Consider the following 12306-nt stretch of genomic DNA (forward strand, 5'->3'; position numbering starts at 1 on the left):
GAGTCATCACTTTAACAAGTGAGTGCATAGTTACTTTCATCTTACACATAGATATGAAGTATTTAATATAAATTACGTGCTATACGTGCACATTATCTTTGTTCTTAATATCTATGCTGGATGAACGATGTATACATGTTTTTACTTGATTTAAACTGTATATAGATGAAATAGATGATGAGTGATGTAATAAAATGATGAGAGGCCTCGATGTTGAAAGCTGACACCGTCATCCAGTGGAGTATAGATGACGACCACGTACTATTCTAGACAGTCTAGTGGAACGTTGGCAGGGTCATAATGTAACAACCTAAATTTCAAAATAATTTTTCACTTTTAAAAATATAATTTCATTCATATATATTCTCAAATCTCAATGTATCACATATCAAATCCATAAAAACACATCCCAAGATCAAAATGTGTAAAACTCCAATAGTGTGTACTGATCATGTTGGCGCCTTCCCGCGATCCTCACTGGTACCTGAAACACATAACACAAAAAACTGTAAGCATAAATGCTTAGTGAGTTCCCCAAAATACCACATATAACACATATTAGCCACTCGAGGCTATAACTCTGTGGACCCTCCGGTCCTAACTCTGTGGACCCTCTGGTCCTAACTCTGTGAACCTTCCGGTTCTAACTCTGTAACTCTGGAACATACACGGCATAAATCACATAGAAATAATGCAGTGTATCACAATCACATAAATAGCATACAAGATACTCTGTCACATAACTCTAATTACCACTCTAGGTAAAGTACAATGAGAAGACTCACCTCGGGTAACTCGGTAAACCTCGAACTCTGAAATACTGCACTAGCCTTCGCCTAATCACATAAATAATTACTCTAATTAATACAACTTCTAAAGGCTAGGCCAACCCCTCTCTATAAGTTCTCTAAGAAGGGTAAAAGACCATTCTGCCCCTCTAATGGCTCATAAGTCCAAACACTGACTAAACCCTAAAAGTAAACTAAAGTCAACGGTCAACATTGACCGGACTCGCCGAGTGCACTAGAGTGACTCGGCGAGTACATGCCTGTCCTCTTCGCCCCTGATCCTCACTTGACTCGCTGAGTCGACCCTATACTCCACGGGTCGTCACTGGTCGCGAGTCACGGGGCAACCCGACTCGACTCGTCGAGTCCCTTATAGGCTTGGCGAGTTCCTCCCATGAAAACTTCTCCAAAGATCCCTTGAGGTCAGATCTGCTTCACCAACCAGTAGATCCAACCTTCTAACACTCGAAAGTCACGTAAAGGTTCAAACTTTACGTTCATGCAATGCTTATAAGTCCAAAAATGAAGAAATAACCATTTAAATGGGGTTTTACTCTCAAGGCTCACATGAAAGCTCATAAAGCTGGAAGCTTGGGACCTTTTGGACCTCTCAAGGTCCAGATCTATCATCTATACCTAAAGGGACCTCATATGCTTCACAATCTAACTCAAAATTGTGCAAAGGAAACCCTAGATTCAAGGAATCTATCAAATACACGAAATGGGATGGAACTTGTACCTCAAAACGTGAATCTCAGTGTGAACAAGACAGATCCAAGCTCCTCAATCAGCCTAGCTTGTTCTACCTCCTTCCTTCTTGCTAAAACACACAAGAAATGGTGAGTTAGCCTTCCTCTTGCACCACAAACGATCTCTCTGCTCTCTAGGGTTTCTCAGGGGTGAAGTGGACGCAAATGGAGGCCATAAAGGCCTTTAAATAGGGCTCAGGCCCTGAGATTTAGGGTTTCACTTTACAGCGCGGACTCGCCGAGTCCACACATCGACTTGTCGAGTCCCTCATTAATCCATACAAGAATTCGCGATCCTACTCGGCGAGTCTGAGCGCCTACTCGCCGAGTCCCTCCCTAAAACTCAGGGTAAATACTTAAAATAAGATACCTGGGAATCCGGATGTTACACACAACCTGTAGGTGTTTGTTAACGATGTGTTCACAGGTGTACTCCATCCCTATCATGGTTGCCTTACTGACACACATTGCTGAAGAATCCCTTAAGCAGTATTATCATCCCAGTGATGATCCTTAGGCTAGGTCCCTTGAATTAGATGCTTTAGGGACAAAAAGTGAGGATAACGGGAACGGGTAATCGGGTTGAATGATTTGATAAAATTAAAGAACTGAATTATTATGGGTTAAAAAGCCAATGTGCTCACCAGGCTCTCAAGCCTGACCCACTCAGTTTCTTGTATACAGGTAGTGGCAAGAGAGCACATGATTGATGATCTGATGAGATATCTATAGATTATAGGCCATTAGAATAATAGATAATGTAAGGCATGTACTGTTTCTGTTTATATTTATGTATTGTATTGACAATGATATCCCAACATTTTTAATATAATGAAAACACGTTCCTTCGGGAATGGTTTGATAATTTACTTATCATATTTTTGGTAACAAATTCTGCAACATATTTCTTCAAAAGTATACTCTGATTTTCAAATAAAGCATAAACAAATCGGTCTTTTTTGGCCGAGAAAATATGGATGTCACAGTTGGTATCAGAGCATTAGTTTAAGTGAACTTGGAATTTGTAGGATTTCTAGACTTAAACTTAGAATGTTATGCGATGTTTGTGAGATGAGTGTCTACTATATTTTAGACACGAGCACTAACTTATTTTAGGAAAGATGCCTAAATTGCTTTTATGTGCTTAATGATTTATGTTATAGCTATAACGATCTGATCGGATCTATGGTCTATTGCCGACCGGATCTGGAAACCTTATGTGTTCAGATTTCTAAATGTTCGACTACGATATTAGAACCGACTAATTAGTCCTAGCATGCAGTTCAAGAGACACATACAACAGGCATACAAGGCATCCTTCCTAGATCCTTATCCCTAATCTAGCATGCAATTCTCATACCCATATATTAGGCACACAAGGCATCCTCCGTAGATCCTTAGCCCTAATCTAGCATGCAATTCTCATAATCATAACATATATCATAAAAAACATGTATGGTATCTTGGGGAAAACTTACTTGAGCTCGGCCGATTGCACGCATCACACTCCTTGTTCTTTCTCAAAAAACCCTTAATTTTAAATTTTAGAAAAATTATTTTTATTGTAAAAACCTTTCAAACCCTCTTTTGAGTTCAGACACACCTGAGAGTGTGCACGAATCCCTCCAACCAAGGCTCTGATACAAACTTGTAACACCCCTAAAAGTACAACCCAAAAATTTCATTTTTATGTTTAACAATCATAAAATAAACCATGTCATTTTTCCAACGATACATATAAAATCATCATCAGAGTCATAATCCCAAAATCACTAATGCGGAAAATCATGGTGTGATACTATGCGATCAAGCCGGCCCTTTCCCCTTCGAGCTGGAAGTACCTAAAACCAAAACTGAAAACCGTAAGCATGAAGCTAAGTGAGTTTCCCCCACCATACCACATACAAATCATAAACATATTTGCAGGCATATCTGGATGCCCGACCTACCCTGTTGAGCATACCTGGGTGCTCAACCTACCCATGTCAGACTTACAGGGGTGTCCGACCTACCCCTGTCAGGCATACATGGGTGCCTGACCTACCTATCGGTTTTATTCCAACCGATTATGGGGTCTATTTCACCTCCTACCACTACCAAACAAAATCATGTATATCACAAATAAGCATCAAAGAATACATACCACCTTAATAATTATCACAAAGACAATTACTAAATCATATCAATACTAGTGGGCCGACATTGGTGCCTTCGACCCACGGTTTCTACAAAGGGAGACTCACCTCACTGTGTATACCGAAATCGTACTCATCAGTTGGCTCGTAACTGCTCTCCATAAAGCATAATAAATTCCCTAATTAGTCATTGGGTCCAAATAGAATTCCCTTATGGCCCAAACTTCTAATCTATGTCCAAAGGCAAGGTTTCCTAATCCTTTGCCTATTGGGCCTCTTTCTCCCAATGCCCAACTCCTAATTAAATTAAGGCCCAAGTCCATTACTTTAAGCCTTAAAGCCCAATAAGGCCCAAGAAGGCCCAATACCATAAATTTCAGTCCTAGGCCCAGAGGCCTTACTCCACAGTGGGCCATGAGGCCCAACAAATCCAGGCCCAATGTTCTAAGGCCCAAAAAGTCCATGTTAACCACTCTGTATGCGTACGTACGGCGTACCTGGCACGTACACTAGGCTTGACCAGAAGCGGTAAATTGACCCAGTATGTGCAGCGTACCAGGAGTACGCCTGGTCTACTAGTCAGTTTCCTTAGAACTCCTTTTGTTACTTAATCCATTAAGTCCTTACGTCCAAAACATAGATCTAGGTCCTTTAAGACGTCCTAAGCTATAAAGTTACAAACTTTATGTCTTTACATGCATGGATGGGGGTTAAGACATGATTTAAGTCCTTAAACACACTTTGTGACCATCTAACACTTGCATGGTTGTGGCTTAACCATCAAGACCCGATTTTTATGACTCTAAATGCTTGCAAGAGCTCAAAAGGACAACTCTTATGGGCTGAAACTACCAGAATCCAAGAAACCTCAACTATGGAGTAAAAATATCACATAAAATACCCCAAAACTATAACTAAGCATGCAATGGTCAAGTTTGAAGCTTGATACCTCAAATGAGTCAGAAATGATGCCAAACTTTTGGATCTACAACCCCTTTCTAAGCTCTTGCTCCTTCTTCAAACCCCTTCTTCTTCAAAACTTCCAAAATTACACCCAAAACTCAAGGTAAGCTCCAAAATACAAACAAGAGGGTTAGTGTTCGAGTTGGGCACTAAGAGGACAAGGGAGGCTGAGAGGATATGGGTTTTGGAGGTTATAAGTTGTTTAAATATGGTGAAAACCCTAAAATTTAGGGTTTTCATCTGGCCACCCTACGCCCAGCGTACGCATGTGGCTCCCCTGATCCGTGCCTCATATGCATACGTCGTGCGTACACCCTGTACGCCTAGTGTACGCTCCGCCCCAAAATTCCACATTTCATAATTACGACTTGAATAAAAACAAACATAATACCTGATAAATCCCGGAAGTTACAAATCTCCCCCACTTGAATTAAAATTCATCCTTGAAGTCTACTGTTGCTGCTGGGAATAACTCAGGGTAATGCTCCTTCATCTTGTCCTCTGGCTCCCACATCTATTTTGAGCCCTTACGGTGCTGCCACTGCACCTTCACCAACTCTACTTCCTTGTTTCTTTCGTCTTCCTATCGAGAATGGATACAGGCCTCTCGATGTAGTTCAGGCAGTCATCCACCTGTATGTCCTCCAAAGGAAACTGCGGAGTCATCAGATATGCACTTCCGCAGCTGTGAAACATGAAAAGTATTGTGGATCTGTTTAAGCTCCTACGGAAGGTCAAGCCGATATGCTACCTTGCCCACCCGGGTTACCACCATGAAAGATCCGATATACCTGGAGTCCAACTTTCCCCGCTTTCTGAAGCGGATGACACGTTTCCTAGGTGACACCTTTAGAAGGGCCATGTCCCCGACCTAGAACTCCAAGTCCGATCGGCGTCTGTCGGTGTAGCTCTTCTGCCAACTCTGAGCTTTTTAGAGTCTACTATGGACCTGCTGGATCTTCTCTGTCGTCTTGAGTACCACCTCAGTACTCCCCATGACACTCTGACTGACCTCACCCCAACATATTAGGGTCCTGCACTACCTCCCGTAAAGCATCTTGAAGGGAGGCCGGTCGATACTGGTGAGGTAGCTATTATTATAGGAAAACTTTACCAAGGGAAGGTAGGTATCCTAGCTACCACCAAAGTCTAGGATGCACGTCCGCAACATATCCTTCAAGGTCTGGATGGTCCGCTCGCTCTGACCATCCGTCTGCGGGTGGAAAGTTGTGCTGAAGTGCAGACGAGTACCCAACTCATCATGAAATTTCTTCCAGAATCTGGAAGTGAACCGTACATCCCTATCAAAAATCACAGAAACTGGCACCGTGTGTTGAGCTACTACCTCTCTGATGTAGATGTCTGCCAGCTTCTCGGCCGAGATACTCTCCTGAATCGGTATGAAATGGGCACTCTTGGTCAATCGATCCACGATGACCCATATCGCGTTGACTCCATGCGCCGTCCGAGGCAACTTCGTAATGAAGTACATGGTAATATCCTCCCATTTCCACACAGGGATATCCAACGGCTGCGTTTTTCCATGAGGTCTCTCGTGTTCGGCCTTGAACTTCCTGTAGGTCAAGTAGCTCTCGACGTACCAGGCTACATCCCGCTTCATGCAGGGCCACCAGTAATCAGGACAGAGATCTCTATACATCTTCGTCGCCTCGGGATGGATGGAAAATCTAGATTTGTACGCCTCCTCCATCAGGACTTGGTGCACACTGCCCGTATACGGAACCCATACTCTCCGATGGAGTGTCAATAGCCCACGGCTATCATAGTCGAAGGAGGAAACCTGTCCCATGGTACGCTCACTCTTCCGGTGTTCCTCCTTCATAGCCTCCTGCTGAGCCTCCCAAATCTGCTCCAAAAGTGGAATCACTACTGTCATCCTTAGGCAGATGTCTCCGATCGGGGCCGCGAATGCCTTGCGGCTAAGTGCATCGGCCACAACATTGGCCTTCCCTGGGTGGTAGAGGATCTCGCAATCGTAATCCTTCACCACGTCTAACCACCGTCTTTGTCTCATATTCAAATTTGGCTGGTCCATCAAGTACCTCAAGCTATTGTGATCCGTGTAAATGGTACAATGGACCCCACAGAGGTACTGTCGCCAAATCTTGAGCGAAAAAACAACTGCCCCCCAACTCCAGGTCGTGTGTCGGGTAATTCGCCTCATGAGGCTTCAACTTCCTGGAGACGTAAGCGATGATGTGCCCTATCTGCATCAATACTATGCCCAAAACCATGATAGACGCGTCACAGTACACTACAAGTCCTCCACACCATTTGGCAGGGCTAAGATCGGCGCCTCGCACAACCTCTGCCTCAAAGTCTCGAAGGTCGTCTGCTGCTCAGGCCCCAGCGGAAAGTCACCGACTTCTTGGTCAGCCTGGTCAGGGGCACCGCTATCTTGTAGAGGTCCTTAATGAACCTCCGATAATAGCCTGCTAAAACGAGGAAGCTCCGAATCTTGGATGGGGACCTCGAAACCTCCCATCTGATCACGGACTCCACCTTGGCCGGATCGATAGTATACCGTTCTAGTTGACGAGGTGCCCCAGAAACTGCACCTCGTGCAACCAAAACTCGCACTTGGAGAAGTTTTCGAAAAGTATCTCCCTCCTCAGAGTCTCTAGCACCTCCCTCAAGTTCTCCTCGTGCTGCTCCGGCGTCTTGGAATAAACCAAGATATCATCAATAAAGAATATCACAGACCGATCCAACATCGGTTTGCATACGTGGTTCATGAGATCCATGAACGCGGCAGGAGAATTGGTGAGCCCAAATGGCATCACCATGAACTCATAGTGACCATAGCAAGTCCGGAAAGCAGTCTTTTGTACATCCTCATCTCTGACTCTCATCCGGTGATAGCCTGAACACAAATCGATCTTGGAAAACCAAGATTCCCCCTGAAGCTGGTCGAAGAGATCGTCAATCCTCGGGAGTGGGTAACGATTCTTCACCATTACCTTATTCAGTTCCCTGCAGTCTATACACATCCGGTGAGACCCGTCCTTCTTCTCCACAAACAGAATCGGGGCTCCCCAAGGTGAACTGCTCGGCCTGATAAATCCCTTGTCTAACAGCTCCTGCAGCTGTGTAGACAACTCTTGCATCTCGGGAGGGGCCAACCGATATAGCGCCTTTCCTATCAGAGCCGCACCCAGAACTAGGTCGACCCTGAACTCCACCTGTCTCTTAGGAGGTATCCCAGGCAAATCCTCTGGGAACACATCCGGATACTCCCGCACAACTGGCACATCGCTCACGGTTGCCTTATGTAACATCCCGGTTCCCAGGTATAATATTTTTAACATTTTTATGATTTTCATGAGCAACTCGACGAGTTGGAGGCCCCAACTCGTCGAGTAGAGAAGAGATTTGGCCGCGTGGGTTTTATGACCAACTCGACGAGTCAGAGATCCAACTCGACGAGTTGGCGCTGTGAGAGGAAACCTTAATTCTTCGGGATTGGGTCCTATTTAAAGGACCTTAAGCCCTCATTTCCGCCTCACCAGCCACCCTACTCCTCTGTGTGAAACCCTAATCACCTATATTGAGCTAAGAGAGAGAGAGAGAGAGAGAGAGAGAGAGAGAGAGAGCTAATCTTTGGGCATTTTAGTGCACTTTTGAAGAGAAGAGTGGAGAATCCAAGCAAAGAAACGAGTGGAGACTGTTGGATCTTGTGTTATTTCATCTAGAGCTTTTGTTGAAGGTAAAAAGTGATGGGTTTTGAGCATTCTAACACTTCCTAAGTGTACATGCAACCCTAATAACCTTGGATCTATGTTTGTCTAATAATCATGCAAAGTTGAATTCCAAGGTTATATTCCTATCTAGCATACATGGGGAACATTTTTAACTTGAATGAAAGATAGAATAACTTACCTTGTTGTTGATTATGATCCTTGAAACCTTGTGAGCCTAGCACCCCAAGTGTGATGCCTCAAATGCTTCACACAACACCAAATGCAAAGGAGTAAACTTTGAGAGAATCTTACACTTGCAAAATCGGCTCTAGCCCTCTTGTTTCTTAGTGTCACCAATTTTGGTGGAGAACATGTTGCTTATATAGTGTGTCACATCTAGGGTTACACCATGTAAACCCTAATGTGGCATGACTCTTCATTTCCATGACCCATGGGTTTGTAACTCCCATGGAGCCTCCATGGAGCATTCAATGGGTTTAACCCAACTTGATTATCCATGGAGCCTTTTAGCCTACTATACAAGTTATGGATGATTTACATGATCAACCCATATATTTAATTAGTCATCTTTTGATCACTTAATTAATCCTAGATTAATTCTTGATCAATAGTAATTAAATAATAGTATTAATATATTAGAACTTATAATATATTAATAAACCACAAGTGTTATTTCTATCATTTAGTCTATCCAAATGTATGATGCCATGCAACCCAAATGGACCATGCCGGGTCGGGTCAAGTACATACCAGAAATAGTTATGGACTTAGACACCTTATCCAACAGTCTCCCACTTGGATAAGTCTAATAAGTATAACTGCAAGTATGATTTCAGGAACCGATCAGCAATCGTAGCTCTTTTCAAGGTTTCTCGGAACTGAGAAGATGATGATACGCCATTTCAGATAAGTGATCATATAATCCTCTGTTCTAGATATCAGCCGGACAAATACATGGAACAGTGTCTTACTTTGTGTCCAGCGGTTTGTTTCCCGATTTCCGATTTGTTTGACATAGAACTCAATTGAACACATCAACTTAGTTCTGACCGGGCCCGGTACATAGGTCAAAACAAAATCATCGAGGGGCCCAGATATCAGCTTCTAATCCAAGAAGGAACAGATAAACTTCGACTCATATGTTTGTTCTACCATTCATTGAATTATACACAAAAGCACGTTTTATAACATCGAGTTACCAATGCGTTAACGTACAATCAATGCATAACCAACTCATAAGTAACAAATCATATCTCTAGGTTTGAAGACTTATATGATATTACCGTCTCACGATCACTCGAGATAAATTCCATGAAGTGATTCCAGTGAGCGTGGGTTGAGTCCAATGCTCAGAACTTATGAGCACTCATGAGTGTTGTAGCCATGTCCAACAACTTAGACCTCTGCAACCAATCATGACAGTCTTGATTCATACCTACTTCCGGCATATGACCGACTGTGGAGGTTTGAATAATATGATATACCAAACATAATTATTCTGGAAGTCAAAACATGCAAAAGAAATATAGTAAACGATCGACAAGAGATAGCAACACTTTACTCATAAATAAAACACCTTTTATTCATCATCTAATGTCAATTACACTTTACAAATTTCAAGGTTATCTAACTACTAAATCTAATATCATCCTTCAGCCCTATGCTCCGAGCATGCTGGAGATGCTTAACCCGAGTCAGTCATTTCATGAGGGGATATGCTGGATTCTCATCCGATGATACCCTCTTTGCCACGAGGAGTCCTTCTTCTATTCGATGTCTGATGAAATGGAATTTTCTGTCGATATGTCTGGATCTCCCGTGATCCCTTGGTTCCTTGGCTAAGGCAACTGCACTTTCACTATCACAGAAAATTTCCATTGGCTCTTTAATAGCTGGTACAACTCCAAGGTCTCCAATGAAGTTCTTCAGCCATATCGCCTCCTTTGCTGCCTCGCTAGCTGCTATATACTCTGATTCGCAAGTTGAATCAACCACTGTCTCTTGCTTGGAACTCTTCCAAGAAATTGCTCCTCCATTTAAGGTAAAGACCCAGCCTGACTGAGAGCGGAAATTATCCATATCAGTCTGAAAGCTAGCATCACTATACCCTACAACTCTCAAGTCTTCACTCCCACCGAGGGTAAGGACCCAGTCCTTAGTCCTCCGTAGGTACTTGAGGATATTCTTTACCGCAGTCCAGTGTGCCTTGCCAGGGTTCTCCTGATACTTGCTAACCATGCTCAAAGCAAAGGCTACATCAGGTCGAGTACACGTCATAGCATACATGATCGATCCTACAGCCGAAGCATAAGGTATTCGACTCATTTCTGCTATCTCAGCCTCAGTACTAGGGCTTTGTGTCTTACTCAATCTGGCATTACTCTGGATGGGTAACTCTCCTTTCTTGGAGTCCTGCATGCCGAGTCTCTTCAACACCTTATCCAAGTAAGTACTCTGACTAAGTCCAATTAGTCTTTTACTCCGGTCTCTCAAGATCCTTATCCCTAGAATATAGGCAGCTTCTCATAGGTCCTTCATAGAGAAACACTTCCCAAGCCAGGACTTAACTTCCTGCAGAGTTGGGATGTCATTTCCTATGAGTAGTATGTCATCCACATACAATACCAAAAAGCTAACTATACTCCCACTAGCCTTGACATATACACAAGATTCATCTTCACTCCTAGAAAAGCCAAATTCTTTGACTTTCTCATCAAAGCAAAGATTCCATCTGCGAGGTGCTTGCTTTAACCCATAAATGGATTTCCCAAGCTTACACACTTTATTACGGTACTCTGTATTGATAAAACCCTCTGGCTGACTCATGTAAACATCCTCAACCAACTTTCCATTAAGGAAAGCGGTTTTGACATCCATTTGCCATATTTCATAGTCATGAAATGCAACTATGGCTAACAGAACCCTAATAGACTTAATCTTGGCCACTAGAGAAAAGGTCTCATCATAATCAACTCCCGGAGTTTGTGAGAAACCCTTTGCAACCAGTCGTGCCTTATAAGTGTGTACATTACCATCCATGTCGGTCTTCTTCTTGAAGATCCATTTGCACCCTATAGTCTTACGACCTGGTACATTCTCAACCAAGTTCCAAACTTAATTGTCATACATGGACTGTATCTCGCTGTCCATTGCCTCTTTCCACTTGGCTGACTCAGGGCCTGCCATGGCTTCCGCGTAATTGTTAGGTTCATCCAGACCTATCAGTGTCTCATCACTGATAAGTGTATCACCTTCCGTAGTAATATGGAATCCATAGTAATGCTCAGGTGCATTCCTAACCCTTGTGGAACGCCTCAGAGGTACAGACTTGTCAATTGGCTCAACAGGAGTTTCCTCCTCAAGTTGAGTGCTAGGGTTTGAAGTTCCTTCACCACTTGACTCTTGAATTTCTTCAAGGTCAACTTGCCTCCCACTGTCTCCTTGGCTTATGAACTCTCTCTCTCGAAAGAAAGCCCTCCTAGCTACAAAGACCACATTCTCACTAGGTCTGTAGAAGAGGTAACCAAAGGATTTCTGTGGGTAGCCGATGAAAATACACCTCTCACTTCGAGGTTCGAGCTTATCATGAGTCTCGCGTCTCACGAAAGCCTTGCAACCCCAAATCTTAATGTGGTCTAGTTTGGGTACTTTACCAGTCCACATCTCATGAGGAGTTTTGGCAACTTTCTTTGTGGGAACTAGATTAAGGATATGGGCGGCAGTCTCTAAGGCATACCCCCAAAATGAGATTGGTAGCGAAGCTCGACTCATCATGGAACGAACCATTCAACTGCGGTGTCCTGGGAGGTGTCAATTGTGAGACAATCCCACATTCCCTAAGATAGTCGAGGAACTCTGAACTAAGATACTCACCACCTCGATCGGATCGAAGCATCTTAATGTTCCTGCCCAATTGATTCCCGACTTCCTGTTTAAACTCTTTAAACCT

This window comes from Lactuca virosa, chromosome 4, assembly GCF_052849685.1.
Source record: "Lactuca virosa cultivar CGN04683 chromosome 4, Lactuca_virosa_CGN04683_v6, whole genome shotgun sequence".
Classification (NCBI taxonomy): domain Eukaryota; kingdom Viridiplantae; phylum Streptophyta; class Magnoliopsida; order Asterales; family Asteraceae; genus Lactuca; species Lactuca virosa.